This window comes from Lolium rigidum, chromosome 7 (assembly GCF_022539505.1).
Source record: "Lolium rigidum isolate FL_2022 chromosome 7, APGP_CSIRO_Lrig_0.1, whole genome shotgun sequence".
NCBI lineage: Eukaryota > Viridiplantae > Streptophyta > Magnoliopsida > Poales > Poaceae > Lolium > Lolium rigidum.
In genome coordinates, this window is record NC_061514.1 from 286,370,555 (window position 1) to 286,396,274 (window position 25,720).

Sequence of the window (25,720 nt, forward strand, 5' to 3'; positions counted from 1 at the left end):
GTCAAGAAAATTGATGGTATCGGCTGCGTTGGATAACATGTTGAACCCGGGCGAGAAAGGTAGGTGAGGATAATTTTGGCCGATTGCTGGAATCGGCCTCCACGTTGCTTGCTCGTTGAAGGTTTTGTAAGTTCCCTTCGTAAATTTTTTGGGGCCGATCACAAGGATCAGCCTCTCCTGGTTTGCTCATTGGTTTGATCTTGCTACTTGGTCAGACTGGATGAAACCAACCCAACCTCTGACTTGATGCGCTTGCTGTCGTCCACCTTGAGTGCTCCGGAGAGTCGTGGAGGGCTAAGCTCTGTCGGCAAGACGAGTACCATATTTGTGCCAGCCGATGTCTCATCATCGGCTTTCCTCTGTTTGGGGCGCCACTCCATTTTCCGTGGACGACCCTCTTCATCCAGGGTTCGCTGAACCTTTGCGGCCGGATCAGGCCGTGCCTTCCTTAGCGTATGCAGGTACAACCTTTCGGCTTCCTCCGGGCCGCGCAATCGCTGAACCCTGCGCTTTTGGGAACGGCTGAGTCCGTCGGGGCACCACCTTGGCCGGTGGTACTGTCTTCTTCCACTTCTCCCTCGTCTTCCGAATCCTCAAGATCTGCCCAACGAGGTGACTCGGCGCGTTTGCTTTGTGACGGGAGAGGCCCTAGGCGCTCGAACACGGACACGTTGGCTGCCTCCTTCTTTTCGATTGCATTACGGGCAATTGCCGATTGTGGGCAATCGGCTCATTCCTGAATCCCAGCGGTGTACGAAGAAGGGGCAGTCCCAATGCCTGGCGTTGTCGTCTTGCTCCCTTGATGCTTCCGTGGCATAGCGCTCGTGCTCCTCCTCATCGCGATCCTGCCGACGATAACTTCTGGCTTCTCTAGCCAGACGATCTCCTCTATCATCGTAATCGGACCGTCGGCGTTGGTCATACTGACTCACATATTTGTTGAGGAGGTGATCAGAGAGGGGTCGCTGATATCTTATATTCTTCACCTCTCCCTGTGTGACATAGCGCTTGCCATCATGACGGAGCCGATCGCGTGGAGCGGCCTCCTCTGTATCCTTGCTATGAGAGCAGCTGCCCTCATCTCCATCTTTGCCGAGTGGTTTCCGGGTCCTACCATGTTGATGCTGAACGAGGGACCTAGGCGGCAACCTTCGGGGGTAGGTGATTTCCACCATGTTAACGGCGGGGAAGGGTTGGGTGTCGACCTTCATGGCGTACTTGGTTGAAAATTAGCCGCCCCTTCTCTATCGCCGCTTGGATGTGCTGACGCCACACCGGCGGTCGTTGGTGGCATGGGAAAGCGAGTTGTGGAATTTGCAGTACGGCTTTCCGTTTAGCTCTTTCGCCGTGGGGAACTTGAGACCTTCGGGAATCGTCAAGCTGTTTCTCCTTGAGCGGGAGGTCGAAGATTTGTTCAGTCTTGGTTATGTCAAAATCAAATCCCCTGGGCGGCCCTGGTGGCTTTACCCATTTGCAGGCCACAGGGGTTCCCCCCTGAGTCCACTCGGCCACTGCTATCTCTTGGCCTCCCGCGGGCACTTCATCCTCTTCCGTATCGACCATAACTACTGCACGCTTGAACTTGTCTTGGTACGAGGTCGGGGTGGCGCTGTTCATATGCTGATAGTTTCGAACCATGTGCGCCGGCGAGGATAATCTGCTTGGGAGGCCATGTCCTTGAGCTGTGTTGCAAGGCACTGCTACTGCCAACTCGGCTGCTTCCTTTTCGGTTATACGAACCGAATAACATCGGTTCCTAAGATTCTGAAGCGCTTGGATGTATTCTGTCACCGTTTCCCGCGCTTCGACGTAGTTGTGCTAGATCGGCAATGCCGGACTCGGAAGCTTCGAATGGTATTGCATATGGAATTGTTCTTCCAATTGCTTCCAAGGCTGGATGGAGTTCGCTGGCGAGAGAGGTGTACCATCCAAAAGCCGATCCCGTGAGGGACTGTGAAAAGAGCCTCACGCGTAGCTGATCCGACACCTGAAGCCGGTCCTAGTTGAGCCAAATATCGGCTGACGTGCTCGATGGAGCTGGAGCCATCCGATCCACTGAATTTGGAGAAGTCGGGGAGCCGATATTTAGGTGGCGGCGGGATCATCTCGTAATCGTCGGGGTACGGCTTGGAATAGCCGACTTGCCCTTCTTTTCGGCATCATGCCGAGCTGGTCTCTCGGTATGGTACCGATCTGATCCGCTGTGCTGGCCGTAGGAGTTGCACTGCGAAGATTCGCCGGGGTGGCGTACTTGGCCTGCCATGTTTGCTTTTCCGGCTCCGAGCCGGCTGCAGGAGCTGGGCTCGGGAGTTTCGTCGGTGTGGTGTATTTAGTTAGCCACGTACGCTCTGTCGCCGACGTTCCTCCGGTCTTCGCCGGAGTCCCCGATGATGTGGCCTGGTTTGTGAGTGCCCGGTCACCACAATCCGGCACATACATGCACGCGTATCCATGAGGGATCTCCTTAGGCGCCTCCATTAAGAGCTGGTAGTCACCGGGGTCGCCACCAATTCCGTAGACGAGGAATGCCGGTGTAGTCGGCACTTCAGCTGGTGCTGCCAACGCAAACGGCAGCGGTGGACGGGACTCGGAAAGGCAACTCTCCTTGATGAGTCCCGAGAGCTGGTCCGACGGCGAGTGCCGGTGGCTCATGATCTCCTGGATCACGCGCGGAGCGACACGCTCCGGCACGTTGACCAAGTTCTCGGAGTGGCGGTGTAGCGAGTGAGCCACCGGGTAGTTGATCTCCTGCCGCGGACCCCGGTGCGTTCCTCCGACGGGGAAGAGAGGTCTATCCCATCGAGTGCACCTTCGGTGAGAACCCCTTCCATCGATGCCACCGGAACGGGTTCTCCGAAAAGAGCCGATGAGGTCGGCTTCGAGGGTAGCCTTGATCTCGTTGTATTGCTTCTTGAGGTCGTCGGGCGGATCCCCGTAGGTGAGTCGGCGTGCCGTCCGCCATCTCGGATGTAGATGGCGGTGTGGTTGATGTAGACGATTGTCCCACCGGGCGTGCCGAGAATGTGTTGACTGCCAAAACCCACCGGCGGGCAGCGGCCTTGTCAACACCGTAGAGCCGGGGGAGCCTAGAGCTGCGGCTGGCTGAGACCCCTCCGAGCGACGGCCCGCAATGCTCTTCGGTCACACGCGGCGTTGCGAAGTGCAGGGCGTGCCACCCGACCTATACCTGGTCAGGAAGGTGATGAGAGTGCCTCGCTTAGTTTCCTGCAGGGCATACATGTAAACGTTAAATACGAGCCTCGATCGGCTCTCAGGTTATCCTGTGAATCGGCTCAAAGAGCCGATCCACCCATGATCCGTACGGGGTGCACGAATACTTGGTGGTCCTGCTTGATCAAGATGAAGCTAATGAGATCTGATACGTCTCCAACGTATCGATAATTTCTTGTGTTCCATGCCACATTATTGATGTTATCTACATGTTTTATGCACACTTTATGTCATATTCGTGCATTTTCTGGAACTAACCTATTAACAAGATGCCGAAGTGCCAATGTCGTTGTTCTCGCTGTTTTTGGTTTCGAAATCCTAGTAAAGAAATATTCTCGGAATTGGACGAAATAAAAGCCCAGAGGCCTATTTTCTCACGAAGCTTCCGAAGTCCGAAGGAGAGACGAAGAGGGGCCACGGGGCGCCAAACCCTAGGGCGGCGCGGCCCCCCTTGGCCGCGCCGGCCCGTGGTGTGGGCCCCCTGCGCCGCCTCTTGACCTGCCCTTCCGCCTACAAATAGCCTCCGTGACGAAACCCCCAGTACCGAGAGCCACGATACGGAAAACATTGCCGCGACGCCGTCGCCGCCGATCCCATCTCGGGGGATCCTGGAGATCGCCCCCGGCACCCTGCCGGAGAGGGGAATCATCTCCCGGAGGACTCTACACCGCCATGGTCGCCTCCGGAGTGATGAGTGAGTAGTCTACCCCTGGACTATGGGTCCATAGCAGTAGCTAGATGGTTGTCTTCTCCCCATTGTGCTATCATTGTCGGATCTTGTGAGCTGCCTATCATGATCAAGATCATCTATATGTAATTCTATATGTTGCGTTTGTTGGGATCCGATGAATAGAGAATACTTGTTATGTTGATTATCAAAGCTATGCTTATGTGTTGTTTATGATCTTGCATGCTCTCCGTTATTAGTAGATGCTCTGGCCAAGTAGATGCTTTTAACTCCAAGAGGGAGTACTTATGCTCGATAGTGGGTTCATGCCTGCATTGACACCTGGGACGATGTGACGAAAGTTCTAAGGTTGTGTTGTGCTTGTTGCCACTAGGGATAAAACATTGATGCTATGTCTAAGGATGTAGTTGTTGATTACATTACGCACCATACTTAATGCAATTGTCCGTTGTTTGCAACTTAATATCGGAGGGGGTTCGGATGATAACTCTGAAGGTGGACTTTTTAGGCATAGATGCGGTTGGATGGCGGTCTATGTACTTTGTCGTAATGCCCAATTAAATCTCACTATACTCATCATGATATGTATGTGCATGGTCATGCTCTCTTTATTTGTCAATTGCCCAACTGTAATTTGTTCACCCAACATGCTGTTCGTCTTATGGGAGAGACACCTCTAGTGAACTGTGGACCCCGGTCCAATTCTCTTTACTGAAATACAATCTACCGCAATACTTGTTTCTACTGTTTTCTCTCGCAAACAATCATCTTCCACACAATACGGTTAATCCTTTGTTACAGCAAGCCGGTGAGATTGACAACCTCACTGTTTCGTTGGGGCAAAGTAGCTTGGTTGTGTTGTGCAGGTTCCACGTTGGCGCCGGAATCTCTGGTGTTGCGCCGCACTACATCCCGCCGCCATCAACCTTCAACGTGCTTCTTGGCTCCTCCCGGTTCGATAAACCTTGGTTTCTTTCGAGGGAAAACTTGCTGCTGTGCTCATCATACCTTCCTCTTGGGGTTGCCCAACGAACGTGTGAAATACACGCCATCAAGCATATTTTCTGGCGCCGTTGCCGGGGAGATCAAGACACGCTGCGAGGGGAGTCTCCACTTCTCAATCTCTTTACTTTGTTTTTGTCTTGCTTTATTTTATTTACTACTTTGTTTGCTGCATTATATCAAAACACAAAAAAATTAGTTGCTAGTTTTACTTTATTTACTATCTTGTTTGCTATATCGAAAACACAAAAAAATTAGTTTACTTGCATTTACTTTACCTAGTTTGCTTTATTTACTACTGTTAGAATGAATACTCCTGAGAACACTAAGTTGTGTGATTTCACTAGTTAGGCATAATGGACAACAATGAGCTTCTTATTCTATTTCCTGAGTTAAGACATGGATCGTTTGATGCGAAAATTAAAAAACCTATGGAACCTTATTTGCATGCTGGTAGTAATATTAGTATGAACGCTTTGAACACCATTGTTGATAATGATATAGAAAGTTCTAAGCTTGGGGAAGCTGGTTTTCATGATATTCTTAGTCCCCCAAGCATTGAGGAGAAAAATTTTTTTGATGATACTTTGCCTCCTATTTGTGATGATTATAATAGTGGTCTTTTGGCGCCACCTACTATGGAGAGTAAATTTTGTTGTGATTATACTATGCCTCCTACACTTGATGAGAATAATAATGATAGCTACTTTGTTGAATTTGCTCCCACTACAACTAATAAATTTGACTATGCTTATGTGGAGAGTAATAATTTTATGCATGAGACTCATGATAAGAATGCTTTATGTGATAGTTATATTGTTGAGTTTGCTCATGTTGCTACTGAAAGTTATTATGAGAGAGGAAAATATGGTTGTAGAAATTTTCATGTTACTAAAACACCTCTCTATGTGCTGAAATTTTTGAAGCTACACTTGTTTTATCTTCCTATGCTTGTTACTTTGCTCTTCATGAACTTGTTTATTTACAAGATTCCTTTGCATAGGAAGCATGTTAGACTTAAATATGTTTTGAATTTGCCTCTTGATGCTCTCTTTTACTTCACATACTATTTCTTGCGAGTGCATCATTAAAACTGCTGAGCCCATCTTAATGGCTAAAAAGAAAGAACTTCTTGGGAGATAACCCATGTGTTATTTTGCTACAGTACTTTGTTTTATATTTGTGTCTTGGAAGTTGTTTACTACTGTAGCAACCTCTCCTTATCTTAGTTTTGAGTTTTGTTGTGCCAAGTTAAGCCGTTGATAGAAAAGTAAGTACTAGATTTGGATTACTGCGCAGTTCCAGATTTCTTTGCTGTCACGAATCTGAGCCCACTGCCCTGCAGGAAGCTCAGAAAATTATGCCAATTTACGAGCATGATCCTCAGATATGTACGCAACTTTCATTCAATTTGAGCATTTTCATTTGAGCAAGTCTGGTGCCATTTTAAAATTCGTCAATACGAACTGTTCTGTTTTGACAGATTCTGCCTTTTATTTCGCATTGCCTCTTTCGCTATGTTGGATGAATTTCTTTGATCCACTAATGTCCAGTAGCATTATGCAATGTCCAGAAGTGTTAAGAATGAGTGTGTCACCTCTGAATATGTCAATTTATATTGTGCACTAACCCTCTAATGAGTTGTTTCGAGTTTGGTGTGGAGGAAGTTTTCAAGGATCAAGAGAGGAGTATGATGCAACATGATCAAGGAGAGTGAAAAGCTCTAAGCTTGGGGATGCACCCGGTGGTTCACCCCTGCATATATCAAGAAGACTCAAGCGTCTAAGCTTGGGGATGCCCAAGGCATCCCCTTCTTCATCAACAAATTATCAGGTTCCTCCCCGAAACTACATTTTTATTCGGCCACATCTTATGTGCTTTTTCTTGGAGCGTCGTTTGTTTTTGTTTTTTGTTTTGTTTGAATAAAATGGATCCTAGCATTCACTTTATGGGAGAGATACACACTCCGCTGTAGCATATGGACAAATGTGTCCTTGGTTTCTACTCATAGTATTCATGGCGAAGTTTCTCCTTCGTTAAATTGTTATATGGTTGGAATTGGAAAATGATACATGTAGTAATTGCTATAAATGTTTTGGGTAATGTGATACTTGGCAATTGTTGTGCTCATGTTTAAGCTCTTGCATCATATGCTTTGCACCCATTAATGAAGAAATACATAGAGCATGCTAAAATTTGGTTTGCATATTTGGTTTCTCTAAGGTCTAGATAATTTCTAGTTTTGAGTTTGAACAACAAGGAAGACAAGTATAGAGTATTATAATGCTTTCAATATGTCTTTTATGTGAGTTTTGCTGTACTAGTTCATCCTTGTGTTTGCCTCAAATAACCTTGCTAGCCTAAACCTTGTATCGAGAGGGAATACTTCTCATGCATCCAAAATACTTGAGCCAACCACTATGCCATTTGTGTCCACCATACCTACCTACTACATGGTATTTTCCAGCCATTCCAAAGTAAATTGCTTGAGTGCTACCTTTAAAATTCCATCATTCACCTTTGCAATATATAGCTCATGGGACAAATAGCTTAAAAACTATTGTGGTATTGAATATGTAATTATGCACTTTATCTCTTATTAAGTTGCTTGTTGTGCGATAACCATGTTTATCGGGGAACGCCATCAACTTGTTGTTGAATTTCATGTGAGTTGCTATGCATGTTCGTCTTGTCGGAAGTAAGGGCGATCTACACTGAGTTGAATGGTTTGAGCATGCATATTGTGAGAGAAGAACATTGGGCCGCTAACTAAAGCCATGTTCCATGGTGGAAGTTTCAGTTTTGGACAAACATCCTCAAATCTCTAATGAGAAAAGAATTAATTGTTGTTGAATGCTTAAAGCATTAAAAGAGGAGTCCATTATCTGTTGTCTATGTTGTCCCGGTATGGATGTCTAAGTTGAGAATAATCAAAAGCGAGAAATCCAATGCGAGCTTTCTCCTTAGACCTTTGTACAGGCGGCATAGAGGTACCCCTTTGTGATACTTGGTTAAAGCATATGTATTGCGGTGATAATCCAGGTAGTCCAAGCTAATTAGGACAAGGTGCGAGCACTATTAGTACACTATGCATGAGGCTTGCAACTTATAAGATATAATTTACATGATGCATATGCTTTATTACTACCGTTGACAAAATTGTTTCATGTTTTCAAAATCAAAGCTCTAGCACAAATATAGCAATCGATGCTTTTCCTCTATGAGGACCATTCTTTTACTTTTATGTTGAGTCAGTTCACCTATTTCTCTCCACCTCAAGAAGCAAACACTTGTGTGAACTGTGCATTGATTCTTACATACTTGCTTATTGCACTTATTATGTTACTCTATGTTGACAATATCCATGAGATATACATGTTACAAGTTGAAAGCAACCGCTGAAACTTAATCTTCTTTTGTGTTGCTTCAATACCTTTACTTTGAATTATTGCTTTATGAGTTAACTCTTATGCAAGACTTATTGATGCTTGTCTTGAAATGCTATTCATGAAAAGTCTTTGCTATATGATTCACTTGTTTACTCATGTCATCACCATTGTTTTGATCGCTGCATTCTCTACATATGCTTTACAAATAGTATGATCAAGTTTATGATGGCATGTCACTCCAGAAATTATCTTTGTTATCGTTTTACCTCGCTCGGGACGAGCATAACTAAGCTTGGGGATGCTGATACGTCTCCAACGTATCGATAATTTCTTGTGTTCCATGCCACATTATTGATGTTATCTACATGTTTTATGCACACTTTATGTCATATTCGTGCATTTTCTGGAACTAACCTATTAACAAGATGCCGAAGTGCCGCTTGTCGTTTTCTCGCTGTTTTTGGTTTCGAAATCCTAGTAAAGAAATATTCTCGGAATTGGACGAAATAAAAGCCCGGAGGCCTATTTTCTCACGAAGCTTCCGTAAGTCCGAAGGAGAGACGAAGAGGGGCCACGGGGCGCCAAACCCTAGGGCGGCGCGGCCCCCTTGGCCGCGCCGGCCCGTGGTGTGGGCCCCCGCGCCGCCTCTTGACCTGCCCTTCCGCCTACAAATAGCCTCCGTGACGAAACCCCCGGCACCGAGAGCCACGATACGGAAAACATTACCGAGACGCCGTCGCCGCCGATCCCATCTCGGGGGATCCCGGAGATCGCCTCCGGCACCCCGCCGGAGAGGGGAATCATCTCCCGGAGGACTCTACACCGCCATGGTCGCCTCCGGAGTGATGAGTGAGTAGTCTACCCCTGGACTATGGGTCCATAGCAGTAGCTAGATGGTTGTCTTCTCCCCATTGTGCTATCATTGTCGGATCTTGTGAGCTGCCTATCATGATCAAGATCATCTATATGTAATTCTATATGTTGCGTTTGTTGGGATCCGATGAATAGAGAATACTTGTTATGTTGATTATCAAAGCTATGCTTATGTGTTGTTTATGATCTTGCATGCTCTCCGTTATTAGTAGATGCTCTGGCCAAGTAGATGCTTTTAACTCCAAGAGGGAGTACTTATGCTCGATAGTGGGTTCATGCCTGCATTGACACCTGGGACAATGACAGAAAGTTCTAAGGTTGTGTTGTGCTGTTGCCACTAGGGATAAAACATTGATGCTATGTCTAAGGATGTAGTTGTTGATTACATTACGCACCATACTTAATGCAATTGTCTGTTGTTTGCAACTTAATACCGGAGGGGGTTCGGATGATAACCTCGAAGGTGGACTTTTTAGGCATAGATGCGGTTGGATGGCGGTCTATGTACTTTGTCGTAATGCCCAATTAAATCTCACTATACTCATCATGATATGTATGTGCATGGTCATGCTCTCTTTATTTGTCAATTGCCCAACCGTAATTTGTTCACCCAACATGCTGTTCGTCTTATGGGAGAGACACCTCTAGTGAACTGTGGACCCCGGTCCAATTCTCTTTATCGAAATACAATCTATCGCAATACTTGTTTCTACCGTTTTCTCTCGCAAACAATCATCTTCCACACAATACGGTTAATCCTTTGTTACAGCAAGCCGGTGAGATTGACAACCTCACTGTTTCGTTGGGGCAAAGTAGCTTGGTTGTGTTGTGCAGGTTCCACGTTGGCGCCGGAATCTCTGGTGTTGCGCCGCACTACATCCCGCCGCCATCAACCTTCAACGTGCTTCTTGGCTCCTCCTGGTTCGATAAACCTTGGTTTCTTTCTGAGGGAAAACTTGCTGCTGTGCTCATCATACCTTCCTCTTGGGGTTGCCCAACGAACGTGTGAAATACACGCCATCAAGATCTACGACGATTTAGGGTTTTCACCGCATAACCGGATCATCCTACTCCAGGTTGGGCCTAGCGGCCACGCACGGTGCTCGTAAGCCGATCCTAAACAAGGCCAGAAAACCAACATGAAGTTGATCCTAGGAACATCCCGTTTAGGACTTGCGAACGCCACCCTACGTGCCACCGGATCCTCCCCCCATTGTAAGGCCAAACTATTGCGGATATTAAACTAATCCTTGTAGAACAAGGAGCAATCGTAATCGGATCAGATCTACTAAATAAAGATCAAGCGGGTGCCGCCCCACACCCGAGATAGGCGTGAGGACGGCTAGATATGCAAGGGTTGCACTACGTAAGCATGCTTAAACGAAGAACAATGCTAACCCTAACACATCTAATGATAACTACGTTGCTCGCCATCAAAAACGCTTCAGCACGAGCAACGCATGAACAACGTGGGGCTTGTGCTGCCTAGATCGCAAGATGCGATCTAGGCAGCATGTCGCTACCCGATAGAAACCCTCGAGACGAAGGAGTTGGCGATGCGCCGAGATTGGTTTGTTTTTGGGGTTGAACGTGAGTTGTTGTTTATTCCATAAACCCTAGGTACATATTTATAGTCCAGGGGACTTTCTAATGAGGGCGTGCACTGAACCGTGCACGAGTAAGATTCTATCTCTTATCTAAAATAATAAACTACTAAATAAAGATACACGGGCAATTCAGCCCAAAACCCTTCGTGCTAGGCCGCCTTAGAATTCTTCCATATGTAATCTTCCAAGCCCGGCCCACCTCTGGATTTGTCTAAAATCTGGTGATAACAAGTTTTTACTTAGCATGGTCATTTGGCATGATATTTTGTTTTACATAAATATGGTGATCAAAATGTTGTAATCACAATCCATGTGCATTGACTCAGCCTTGCAACAAAATGAGGAAATAATGGAATATTTTGATAAGTATAGAAGTACTGGTTTTTCAAGTAGATTGATTATTGCCAATAAAATGAGAGAACTTGCAAAAGCTTTTGAAGTTGATTTGTTTTTTGTTATGGTGGACACAACAAACACATTATTAAAAATCAGATTTGAGGAACTTGGAGTTTTCAAAGAAATATTTGGGTTTTTTTGCTTAGCTCATCAAATCTGAAGTCATTGGATGACCTTGAGCTACAAAAGTGTCGCACAAAGTTTGCTAAAACCTTCTCTAAAAAGATCCAATCACTCATAAAGTTGTATTTGATGTTGACTCTAATGATCTTTTTTCTGAATTAAGAATGTTGCAAATGACCGTACCATATGAACCAATCCATGCTGCGGAGATGTTTGAGTTTGTTAGAAGTATAAATTGTTTTCCAAACATATCTATTGCATACAGAATTTTATTTACCGTACCGGTGACAATAGCTTCAGCTGAAAGAAGCTTTTCAAAATTGAAATTGTTAAAAAATTACCTGAGATCAGCAATGTCACAGGAAAGATTGAATGGTCTAGCTACAATATGCATTGAGAAGGTCCTATTGGATCAGATTAATGTTGATAATATTATCAATGACTTTGCGTCAACAAATTTTAGAAGAAAGCGCTTCACATAGTTAGTGCACTTGTCTATTTTGCATGTCAATACAAGATCGGAGTCAAGCCGGAGAGCGGGCTAGAGACCTGGAACGCAAGATGTGGAGAGCAAGCACAAGTTTGATCTGAAATGTAATAAGATCATGAGTAGATGTTTTGTGAGTTGAACACTGTCACCCACAAGATCATGAGTATTTCCTTGAGAAGATAGGAAAAATTATGTTCAATGATTAAGTTTTTATTAAATTAAATATCAAAAATCATCTCTATTGCTAATGTACGGGGTCCTTTTTTTTGTCTTGCACTGGGGCCTTGGAATGCCAGGGCCGGCCCTGTCTGCCATCTCTTGAAATGCGAACTTGTAAACGGCTCGGTTTCAGCGGAGCAGCAAAACTACATTGTGAAAATTCCCTAAGCATAATGGTGGGTTGATATGGGTAAGTTTAATTACCAAAAGCAACATTTTAGATGCATTAATTTTCTTACCATACACATCAGACTAAGCACATCCAGATCTGAATATGCAACAACTAGCAGTGCTATGTAAGAGAGGGTGGGCACGAACATCGCTACGAGGAAGGTCGCTTCCGCAGCAACATCACCATGGTCGTTGTTGATGTTGCACATGGTGTAATCAAAGTAGCTGGGTCTGTTGAGGAAGAACTCGAACCGACGAGGAAGAACTCGAACCACAGCGAGTAGTCGCGCCGAGACATTCCCCAAAAACAATATCGTCCGCCTCTCGGTGCAGAACCTCGACGAACGGGGTTTCGGGGGTCTACTCTCCTGAACAGCCGTTCGTGCAGTCGCCGAGATGGTAAAGATTAGAGAGAAGTACAACAAAAGGAACTTTGTGTGTGAGAGAGATACAAGAATAGTCGAGTGCAACAGATCTGTTATGTCTTCTGGTATAGCCTGAGAGAGGAGCCGACCGAAGCACCACGCGTAGGAAGCTAGGAACACGCGGCGAGCATGCACACACATGGCCAGCACATACTCATGGACACGCAGTGGACATGCATAACGCACGCCGACACATACCCAACTTAGTTGGTGCACCAAGAAAAAATATGGGCTTCCACAAAACCTGTTTCAAACTCGAGTCAGGTGACGCGCGTGCGTGCAATGCATGGCGAGGCTAGGATGGCGGAGGAGGAGGAGTGAGCGAGGACCCCTTCTCTTCTTACTCACTTACAAGAACTAGAAAAGTAGCCCTTATAAACCACTCCAACTCTCTCCCAACTAACAAATGGGACTAAATTTTTCTCCCAAAGCTGTCCGCAAGCTTTTTTTTGGAGCAACCGGCAGGAGCACTGACTTTTCATTAAGCAAGGGGGGAAAGCGAACCAAACTGTACAAGGAGGTGCATGTCTAGATTAAGGTGGTAACATGGCAAAACCCACCAAAGGAAAAAAACAAAAGCGAAACTAATCTCGCTCGGCTGGTATGGCCAGTCCAACGTTGGCAAAAGCACGCTCCGCTATCGAATGTCTTCCCTGGCAATATCCGCAACCTCATGGTAGGTGAGTCGAAGACCGGTGAAGATGCGACGATTCCTTTCCTTCCACGCGTTCCAAAGAACATAGAGAAAATGTCCACTGATACGTCGTTGCTCATCGCGAGCCTTGCTGGCGATCATGTCGTCCCACAATTCCGAAATGGAGATGAAGGAGGTTCTGGAGTCGGCGGAGTCGTCATTGTCCCAGGATTTCGCCATGTTCCAAATGGCCGCAGTGAAAGGACAATCTTTGCAAAGATGCACGGCCGTCTCAGGCGCACGTCGGCATAGAGGGCATGTTGGGTCATGGGTCCAACCCCGAATAGCAAGCATGTCAGCGGTGAGAAGCTTCCCATGAAGTGCAAGCCAGGCAAACAATTTGCACTTAGGCTCCGCATGAGCCAACCAGATCTTTTTTGCCACGAAGCTGGAGTGGCTACCGAGGAATTAGGCCTTGTAGGCCGAGCTGGCGCTATAATTCCAATCTGTGGATAGAAGCCAAGATATGGAGTCCGGACGGAGTGGGTCGAGGATGGTTGTCTGAACAATATTCCAGATCTCTAAATATTACGTCAGCTGGATAGGGGAGTTGATCCTGGCCACAGAACGTATCCAATTGTTGTCTCGTATCTCTTTTGCGACTGAACGGTTTTTCCTGGAGGCAATGGAGAAAAGATCAGGAGCCCAAGTGGCAAGGGGTCCGCGGCTGCACCAGTTATCGTGCCAGAAAGAGGCAGTTTCTCCGTCACCAATGGCAATCTTTGTAGAGGCCCTGAAGAGGGTCATGTCCTTGTCGTCGCACGGAAGCTTGGGGCCAGCCCAGGTGCGATCCGGATCGGTCCAGTTAAGCCACGGCCACCAGAGGCGCAGGGCTCGCCCCGTTCTCTCTAGATCAGGCATCCCAAGGCCGCCCAGCCTCTTCGGCCTGCAAACAGTCTTCCAGTTGACAAGCGCTTTCCCTTGTGTCGCGTGTTTGCCCTTGTCGCCTGCCGAAGGTCCTAGCAATCCTATTGATCTTATCTCTTGCCCATATAGACAAAGGAATGGCAGGGGCGTGATATATCCCAGTCGCCATGAGGACCGACTTGGCAAGAGTTACCCATCCCGGGCGTGCAAGATTTTCCCCATCCAACCTGGTAGTTTTCTAGCGATCTTGTCGATGAGCGGTTGAAGGTCCACTTTGCGGAGGCGACGGTAATGTTGGGGAAGGCCAAGATACTTCCCAGGGAAGGTTGCGATTTTTGCGGGGAAATCGGCGAGGATATCGGCAAGGTCAACCTCATCACAGCGTACCGGAAAAACCTCTGTCTTGTTCATGTTGGTGATGAGACCGCTCGCTTTGCCGAAGCAGACGAGGATGGAGGAAATGGCGTGAAGTTCATCCTTGAGCAGGTTCACAAAGATGCCCACGTCGTCGGCATAGAGCGAGATACGGCATCGAGTAATCCGAGAGCGGATGGGGCTCAGAATGCCATGAAGGGTACCTTTGTATAGGATGCGCTGCAGGGGGTCGATGGCAAGGATGAAAAGCATAGGAGACAAAGGATCGCCTTGGTGGAGGCCCCGCGCGTGGCAGAATGGGCGGCCGGTGTCACCATTTGGAAGCACCCATGACGTGGATGAAGCTAGCGAGTGACAAATCCAGTCTCTCCATGTTTTCCCAAAATCCCAAAGCCGAAAGGACTTCAAGGAGATAGGCCCATCCAACAGAGTCAAAAGCCTTGGAGATATCAAGCTTGAGAAAGAGGCAGGGGTTTTCGAGGAATGTAGCACCTTCATGAAGTTCTGGATGTGTAAGAAGTTGTCATGAATTCTCATTTTCTTCACGAAAGCGCTCTGGCACTTGGAGACAATGTCGGGCAGGATGGGCGCAAGATGGTGATACGTCCAATTTGCATCACTATTTTATATCATAATTTGCTGTTATTCATTGATATATTTCATATTGGGACACAATACTTATGTTATTTCATCTATTTTGCATGTTTCATGATTATTTGGAGATCACGCACCGGAGCCAGGATTCTGCTGGAAAAAGCACCGTCAGGATGCAATATTTCGGAAGATCAACTGTGGAAGGAAATTTCACCAAAAATCCTATTTTTCCAGATGATGAAGGAAGCCAGAAGGGGGAGCCAGCTGGACCCAAGGTGGGCCCAGACCATAGGGCGGCGCGGCCCATGGCCTGGCCGCGCCACCATGTGGTGTGGGGCCCCCACAGCCCCTTTCGCCTCCTTTTCTTCGCGAAACCCTTCGTCCCGAAGACCTAAGCCACGGAGGGATCCTCACGAAGGGTTACAGCCGCCTCTCGCGGGGCGGAGAACACCAGAGAGAAAAGAGCTCTCCGGCGGGCGAGGAATCCGCCGGGGAAATTCCCTCCCGGAGGGGGAAATCGACGCCATCGTCACCGCCATCGAGCTGGACATCATCTCCATCACCATCACCATCATCTTCATCATCATCACCGCCATCTCCACCGCTGGACATCGTCACCGCCGTAGCAATTTGGGTTTGATCTTGATTGTTTGATAGGGGAAACTCTCCCGGTACTGATTTCTACTTGTTATTGATGCTATTGAGTGAAACCATTGAACCAAGGTTTATGTTCAGATTGTTATTCATCATCATATCACCTCTGATCATGTTCCATATGATGTCTCGTGAGTAGTTCGTTTAGTTCTTGAGGACATGGGTGAAGTCTAAATGTTAGTAGTGAATTATGGTTGAGTAATATTCAATGTTATGATATTTAAGTTGTGGTGTCATTCTTCTAGTGGTGTCGTGTGAACGTCGACTACACGACACTTCACCTTTATGGGCCTAGGGGAATTCATCTTGTACTCGTTTGCCAATTGCGGGGTTGCCGGAGTGACGAAACCTAAACCCCCGTTGGTATATCGATGCGAGGAGGGATCGCAGGATCTCGCAGTTTAAGGCTGTGGTTAGATTTATCTTAATTACTTTCTTGTAGTTGCGGATGCTTGCAAGGGGTATAATCACAAGTATGTATTAGTCCTAGGAAGGGCGGTACATTAGCATAGGTTCACCCACACAACACTTATCAAAACAATGAAGATTAATCAGTCGTATGTAGCGAAAGCACTAGACTAAAATCCCGTGTGTCCTCGAGAACGTTTGGTCATTATAAGTAAACAAACCGGCTTGTCCTTTGTGCTAAAAAGGATTGGGCCACTCGCTGCAATTATTTCTCTTGCACTTTACTTACTTGTACTTATTTCATCTGCTATATCAAAACCCCCTGAATACTTGTCTGTGAGCATTTACAGTGAATCCTTCATCGAAACTGCTTGTCAACGCCTTCTGCTCCTCGTTGGGTTCGACACTCTTATTTATCGAAAGTACTACGATACACCCCCTATACTTGTGGGTCATCAAGACTATTTTCTCGGCGCCGTTGCCGGGGAGTGAAGCGCTATTGGTAAGTGGAATTGGTAAGGAAAACCTTTACTGTTTGTGCTGATTTTATTTCTGCCTCGCTGCTATAAGTCATTATGGAGAGATCTTCTCTTCAATTTCTATTTGGGAAATCTACTACTACCGCAACGGTAGTGGATGAGGCGCCAGGTGAGGAAGTAATACCATATAAAATACCTATGAAAATTATTGAACGTGTTATGGATAACCGCTATGAAGGGGATGGAACTGTCCATCCCGGTGATCATTTACTGTTTTTGCATGAATTATGCGGGTTATTCAATGTGCAGGTATTGCTATGAATGAAGTTAGAAAGAAACTATTCTCTATATCGTCTGTCCGGTAAAGCGGCGCATTGGTATAAATTGCTCGAAGAATGGTGATTCTCTTGATTGGGAGGACATTGTGCCTTTATTTTATTCCAAATTTTATCCTCCAAGTGAAATTCACAAAGATCGGAACCGCATATATAATTTCTGGCCTCATGATGGAGAGAGTATTGCCCAAGCTTGGGGAGATTGAAGTCTTTAATGCTCAAATGCCCCATTCATGAGCTTCCCGGTAATGTTATTATTGATAATTTCTATGCAAGACTTTCTTTTCAAGACAAGACCTTGCTGGATACTTCTTGTTCTCGGATCATTTACGCGCAATAAAGAAGAGTTTAAAAGGGACCTTCTTGATCGGATCCAAGAAAATACTGAAGGTTGGGAGAACGACAAGGATAGAGAATCAGGTATAATTTATGTTTATAAATGCATTGAAGCTTTTATGGATACTGATAAATTTCGTAATATGAGTGCTACATATGGTCTTCATTCTCAAGTTGCTGCAAATCTTTATAAAGCTTTTGCCTCTCATTATGAATTGCCTAAGAAGAATTTTGATAAGTATCATGAACCGTATAAAGATAAAATTGATTCATCTATTAATAAATGCGTTGTAGTTGAAACTGCCGATCATGTTATTCCCGAAGCTTATATTGAAAAAACTCCTTTCCCTGCTAAAATGAAGGAGTACTCGTTATAAATAGTGCGGTTCATAAAAGTGAAAAGAAACCTATAGAACCCGAAGAACAAATAAAAGTTGAACTCTGCTTGTTGCAATAGTTAAAGATCTTGTGACTGAAAATGTGGAGGATGGTCATATTATTTTCTCGTGAAGATGCTTCTAATATTGTTTCACATCCTATAAACCCAAACAAGTTAGTGTTCCTATGCTATCTGTTAGAATTGGTGATCATTGCTATTATGGTTTATGTGATATTGGTGCAAGTGTTAGTGCTATACCTTATGAGATTTACACGGAGATTATGCACGAAATTGATTCTTGTGAACTTGAAGATATTGATGTGGTTATTCAGCTGGCTAATAGAGAAACTATTTCTCCAATTGGTATTGTTCGAGATGTGGAAGTTCTATGTGGTAAGATTAAATATCCTGCTGACTTTTTGGTACTTGGTTCTGCTGCTAGTGATTATTGTCCTATCATTTTTGGTAGACCTTTTCTAAATACTTGTGGAGCTATTATAGATTGCAAGAAAGAGAAAATTTTGACTAAATTTGCTGGTGAATCTTATGAGTTTAACTTCTCTAAATTTACCAAAACTCCTTATAAAGCTGATTTGTCTAGTAATGATTTTAAAATGGAGCAGTGTGCATCTATTGTTCTTGTTCCTAATAATCCTTTGCATCAACATTTGGAGAATAGCGAGAGTGAAGTTTTTAGGAAAGAAAGAGATGAGCTTGAGGAGATTTTTCTTCGTCAACCTATTCTCAAGCATGATTTACCGGTGGAAGATTTGGGTACAACACCGCCACCAAAGGAAGATCCTGTTTTTGATTTAAAGCCTTTGCCTGATAATCTTAAATATGCTCATATTGATGATAAGAAAATATATCCTGTTATTATTAGTTCTAAACTTACATAGTTTGAAGAAGAAAGATTATTGCAAATATTGAAGAAACACCGAGGTGCTATTGGCTATACTCTTGATGACTTGAAGGGGATTTCTCCCTCTATTTGCCAACATGCCATTAATATGGAAGATGATGCGAAGCCTGTTGTTGAACCTCGGCGTCGTCTAATTCCTAAGATGAAGGATGTGGTAAGAAATGAGGTATTACGACTTCTTGAAGCTGGTATTATATATCCTATTGCTGATAGTAGATGGGTTAGTCCTGTGCATTGCGTTCCTAAGAAAGGAGGAATGACTGCTGTGCCTAATGATAATGATGAGCTCATACCTCAAAGAGTAGTTGTAGGGTATAGAATGTGCATTGATTATCGAAAAGTTAATAAAGTTACTAAGAAAGATCATTACCCATTACCATTTATTGATCAAATGCTAGAAAGATTGTCTAAAAATACTCATTTTTGCTTTCTTGATGGTTATTCTGGGTTTTCACAAATTACTGTTAAAACTAAAGATCAAGAGAAAACCACTTTTACTTGTCCCTATGGAACTTATGCTTATAGGCGTATGCCTTTTGGTTTATGTAATGCTCCTGCTACTTTTCAAAGATGCATGTCTGCTATTTTTCATGACTTTTGTGAGAGTATTGTGGAAGTATTCATGGATGACTTTTCCGTCTATGGGAATTCTTTTGATAGTTGCTTGCGAAACCTTGATAAAGTTTTGCAGAGATGTGAAGAAACTAACCTTGTTCTTAATTGGGAGAAATGCCACTTTATGGTTAATGAAGGAATTGTATTGGGACATAAAATTTCTGAGAGAGGTATTGAAGTTGATAGAGCTAAAGTTGAAGCCATTGAGAAGATGCCCTATCCGAGGGATGTTAAAGGTATTCGTAGTGTTCTTGGTCATGTTGGGTTTTATAGGAGATTTATTAAAGATTTCTCCAAGATTTCAAAGCCTCTTACTAATCTTCTTCAAAAAGATGTACCTTTTGTTTTTGATGATGATTGTAAGGAAGCTTTTGAAACTCTAAAGAAAGCCTTAACAACCGCTCCTATAGTTGAACCTCCTGATTGGAATTTACCATTTGAAATTATGTGTGATGCTAGTGATTTTTCTGTAGGCGCTGTTCTTGGACAGCGAGTAGATAAAAAATTAAATGTTATTCATTATGCTAGTAAAACTCTTGATGCTGCTCAAAGAAATTATGCTACTACTGAAAAAGAATTGTTAGCTGTAGTCTTTGCTTGTGATAAATTTAGATCTTATATTGTTGATTCAAAAGTTACAATTCATACTGATCATGCTGCAATTAGATACCTTATGACAAAGAAAGATGCTAAGCCGAGGCTTATTAGATGGGTACTTCTTTTGCAAGAATTTGATTTACATATTGTAGATAGGAAAGGTGCTCATAATCCTGTTGCTGATAATTTGTCTAGATTGGAAAATATTGCTTATGATCCTGTTCCTGTTAATGATAGTTTTCCAAATGAACAATTGGCTGTAATAAAGGTGAGCTCGCGAGACAGTCCTTGGTATGCTGGATTATGCTAACTTTATTGTTTCCAAGTACTTGCCTCCAACCTTTTCAGCTCAGCGAGAGGAGGAAATTCTTTTATGACTTGAGGCATTATTTCTGGGATGACCCACACTTATATAAAGAAGGAGTGGATGGTATTCTGCGAAGGTGTGTTCCCGAATATGAACAACAAGAGATATTGAGTAAATGTCATGGTAGTGCTTATGGAGGACATCACGCCGGAGATAGAACCGCGCAAAAGGTTCTACAATCAGGTTTTTATTGGCCAACTCTCTTCAAAGATGCAAGGAAGTTTATTTTATCTTGTGATGAATGTCAAAGGGTTGGTAATATCTCCGGACGCAATGAAATGCCTATGAATTATACTCTTGTTATTGAACCGTTTGATTGTTGGGGATTTGACTTCATGGGACCTTTTCCCTCTTCAGAAGGTAACACTCATATACTTGTTGCTGTTGATTATGTTACTAAATGGGTGGAAGCCATACCTACAAAAAGTGCCGACGGTGAGACCTCTTTAAAAATGCTTTTAGATATTATTTTTCCTAGATTTGGAGTACCTAGATATATTATGACTGATGGAGGTTCTCATTTTATTCATGGAGGTTTTAGAAAGACTCTTGCTAGGTATGGTATTAATCATAGAATTGCTTCCGCTTATCACCCTCAAACTAGTGGTCAAGTAGAATTATCAAATAGGGAGATTAAATCTATTTTGGGAAAGACCGTTAATAAATCTAGAAAGAATTGGGCTAGTAAATTGAAAGAAGCACTATGGGCTTATAGAACTGCTTATAAAAACCCCATGGGAATGTCACCTTATAAAATGGTTTACGGAAAAGCTTGTCATTTACCTTTAGAACTAGAACACAAAGCTTATTGGGTCTGTTAGAGAATTAAATAAAGATCCTAAACTTGCCGGTAATAAGAGGTTGCTACAATTAAGTTCTCTAGATGAATGGAGAAGTGAAGCTTATGAAAATGCTAAACTCTTTAAAGAAAAAGTTAAGAAATGGCATGATAGAAGGATCATCAAAAGAGAGTTTAATATTGGGGATAAAGTCTTATTGTATCGGTCTCGTCTCAGACTCTTTGCAGGGAAATTACTCTCGAAATGGGAAGGACCATATGTTGTTGAGGAGGTGTATCGTTCAGGAGCAATTAAAATTATCTCTCTCCAAGGCAATGCTACGCAAGTGGTGAATGGACAAAGACTCAAGCATTATATCTCGGGTGATTCTTATAATGTTGATGTTGATATTATTCAAGTGGAAACACCGGAGGCTTTCATCAAAGGACAAATTGACGAGTCCGCAGAACTCGACTTTGAATAGGTAACAGTACTGGTAATGAAAAGTTCGCGATTTACTTTCCGAACAATATTTTTGCTGTTTTTGGAAAATATGAAAAATTACGAGATCGAAACGGAGTGGAAAGGACGCACGAGGGCATGCCACCATAGGCCGGCGCGGCCTGGCCTGGGCCCGCGCCGCCCTATGAGGGCACCGCCTCGTCGCCCCTTTCCGACTCTGGTTCGACCTGGTACTTTCCGTTTTTTCTGAAATTTTTTATTATATAATCCCCCGGACCCTCGGAGGTCCGTATATCGTTTTCTCGACGTGTTTTGTTTCGAGCTGTTTCGCCGGGATCTCGTTTTCAGTTTAGAAGCACCATGGTCTCCAAGAACAAGGGCAAGGAGCTTCCGGATGAAGATAATCAAGATCGTGAGTGGAAAGAAGAGGACAAGAGCGTCAAGGAAGAAGTAAAGGAGGATGAAGAGGAAGTCGAAGAAGTTCCGCAAGAGCGCCCGCGCACCACCATTGCAAGCATCGGAGTGGTGTCAAACTCGTTCAACGCCAAGAAGAGCGCACGGATTAGGTCTGGAGGAGGATTCCCACGTCATTACCTAGCTCCAAGGACATCTTCTTCAGGCATTCACCATCCCTTCCGCAATCTAATCTACAATAATCAAATTGAAAGGACTCCCAAGGCAGCATTTCCTAGCAATTGGGATATAGATCGTTCTAACAGTGCAGGAAGGACGAAGCCCGAAGTCGAAGGTTGGGGAAATAACTCCAAGAATTGGGACTCGCCGTCGGACATACTTCTTAATCGCGTCGAGCACAATTCGGAGATGATCCGCAACCTTATGTACAAGATTGACGAGCTTCAGGAGCTTGTGGAGAAGCTTGTGAGGAATTCATCACCACCATCGCCAAAGGAGTAATCCATCATCGGTATTGGCATCCCCTTGGTTTGTTCCAAGCTTGGGGGAGTGCCGCGGTATCACATCATCACTACCTTTTACTTTTTACTATCAAGTAGTGTCATATCATGAGTAGGGAAGTTATCGTATAAGATGGGTTGCGGTGTGGAAGTATCTCTCCTTTAGTTTGTCTATGTATCCCTTGGTGTGAGTTATCGTTATGGAATATTAATGAGAAGTCTTATCATTTACATATTGCACACCTTATTTTAGTTTGCAATTTCTACTATATGATTGATCTTGATTTTAGTATTGGTACCACTTTGGGAGCATTGAGTAAATCTATTTGGTTTTGGCAAACTTAGCAATGGTCAATAGTAACAACACTTTGAGTTCAAGAAGAATAGAGGAAATACATGTAGAAGATGTTATTATCTTTCTTATCAGTCCTTAGCTTAGTATTCTAAAGTTAAAACTGTTTGTGCTTACAAGAAAGATGCATGATTATGTCTATCACATGTATATTTGTTTGTTTCCCTCAACTCCTATGCTTGCTATTTAACCTTGCTAGCCAAATACCTGTACTGAGAGGGAATACTTCTCGTGCATCCAAACCTGAACCCAAACCTATGCCATTTGTGTCCACCATATCTACCCACTGCATGGTATTTCATGCCATTCCAAGTAAATACTTTTTTTTTGAAGGTTAAACAGTGGGGAAAATCCCCACTGCAATTTTTATTAATAATTAAAAATAAAACGTATCCAGATGTACAAGGTGTACAAAAAAGAAAAAATAAAAAAGAAAGAAAGAAAGAAAGAAAGAAAAACTAGAAGACTAGGGTAGACTCTGCAACCAAACTTTGAATGAAGCATCCCATTTCTTTTTCATTCTGTATGACAGAAGCTGCAATTCTTGTTTGAAAACTATCTTCCAAGCTATGAACGAAGGGTTTTGGTCTTCAAAGATTTTTCTGTTCCTGATAATCCAAATGCTCCATGCGGCCAGAATAATAATCTCCACCGCGAAGGGTAATTTCAACGCATCTTTGATATCATAAAAAGCCTCCATGACAGAGTGTTGATTTGTAACTTGTGGGCAAACATAATTCCAACACTGTTGAGCAAAAGGGCAACTCCAGAATAAATGCGCCAATGTTTCCTCATGATTACATTGTAGAGTGGCACAGTTGAATGATTGCAATATGCAGTTTTTTCTTCTAAGAAGATTTCTAGTATTGAGTCTGTCATGTAAAAGCAACCAGAAGAAAAACTTGTGTTTTTGCTGACAGCAAGATTTCCAAATCCATGTGAAAAAAACTGGTGTTTGCTGTACCCCAATCAGTAAATTATAAGCTTTAGTTGTGGAGAATGTATCAGATCCCCAGATGTAACTCCATTTATCAGGGATATGTTGTTGGATTTCAGCTTGTGCATTTTCACATAAAATCTCTAGTTCCTCGAATTCAGCAAATGCTTGTTGAGAGAGAGGCAGATGAAACAAATCTTGAAGGAAATCCATTTGATTAACTTTGTCGACGTAAATATCAGTGCTTTTGGCAAAAGAAAGCAGGTGAGGGAATCTCTGATGCAAACATGTTTCTCCCCAGAGGTCAGTCCAAAAAAGAACTGATCTACCATTTCCCAAATTGCATCTTGCTATAGCTTTATAGGTGTCAACGAGTTTTAAATGTGCTTTCCACCAGAATGACCCTTCTAATTTGATGCCAGGGAGATTATCTTCACCATAATAAGTATCTCTGATGAGATTAACCCAAGGAATGTCCAGATTATTGTAAAACTTGTCCAAATTTTTCAGAAGCAAAGATTTGTTTTGGACATCTAAGTTAAGAACGCCCAAGCCACCTTGATCTTTAGGTCTGCATATTTTTTTCCAGGATACAAGAGCAGTACCCCTTGCTTGTACATCTGCTGTTTTCTTTCTCCAAAGACAGTGCCTCATGTATTTGATCACCTGTTCCTTTATTGTGATTGGCACATCCAAACAACACATGAAGAAAATAGGCAGAGAGGCAAGAACAGATTTGACCATTTGCAATTTTCCTCCATAATTCAAGAAATCAGCTATACCACCCAATCTTGTTTGAACTCTTTGCACCATTGGGAGGAAAAATTCAAGAGAAGGTTTTTTAATGCTCGGAGGTAATCCCAAATAAGTAAAAGGAAGACTTCCAACTTTACAATTCAGAGTTGCAAGCAAAGTGTGCTAGTCTTTCTTGTGTCATATTTATTGGCATCATACTTGGATTTCCGGTAGTTAACTTTGAGTCCAAGTGGAGTAAGCAAAAGCTTGTAGGATAGCTTTCAAGCAAAGGAGCTGTGGAGCATCTGCCTTCATCACAATGAGTGTATCATCAGCATATTGAATCACTGGGAAGTCAGGGCATGGTGGGCAAGGGATTGGTCTGGAGATAAGGTTTTGATTCATAGCTTTATTCAACACTGTTTGCAGAAAGTCAGCAGCAAGGACAAAGAGCAAGGGGGATAAAGGATCACCCTGTCTAACTCCTCTTTTGCAGTAAATTTTTTTCCCAGGAACACCATTCAACATGACAGCAGAAGTACCAGTTTCAAGAATCATTGAAATCCATTTGATCCATTTATCCCCAAAACCCTTTGCCTTCAGAATTTGAATAATAGTTGTGTGTTCAATCATATCAAATGCTTTCTCAAAGTCTAGCTTGAGAATTAATATCTCTTCTCTTGATTGGTGGCACTGAAACAGGTACTCAAAAGCCCAGCCTAGGCAATCCTGTATAGATCTTTTCTTGAGGAAACCATACTGGTTTTTGTGAACTAGAGAGAGGATAATATCTTGTAATCTATTGGCCAGCAACTTTGTGATAATCTTGAGCACACTATTCAGAAGGGAAATAGGTCTAAAATCCCCAGGAGTGATTGGACTGTCAACTTTTGGAATGAGAGTAATAAAGGATGAGTTGATACTCTCCAGATTAATGTGTCCAGAATGGAAATCACCAATTAATTTTTTAACATCATTTCCAATGATGGACCAACAACTCTTGATGAATTCATTATTAAAGCCATCAGGGCCTGGGGACTTGTCATTTGGTAGTTGTTTAACCACATCTTCTATTTCCTTATCAGAGAAAGGAGCTTGTAGAATGGTGTTCATATCCTCAGTAATATTGGAGTCAATGAAACTTTCCAAGTTGAATTGCATCTTTGGATTATCTGGAAAGGCCCATCCTATCCTTGAAAGCTTTCCATAAAATAGCAGCCTTTCCATCATGATCGGAGATATCAACCTTATCTCGAATTTTGTAATTTGGCAATATAATTATGCCTCGTAATTTATGGTGGCCTT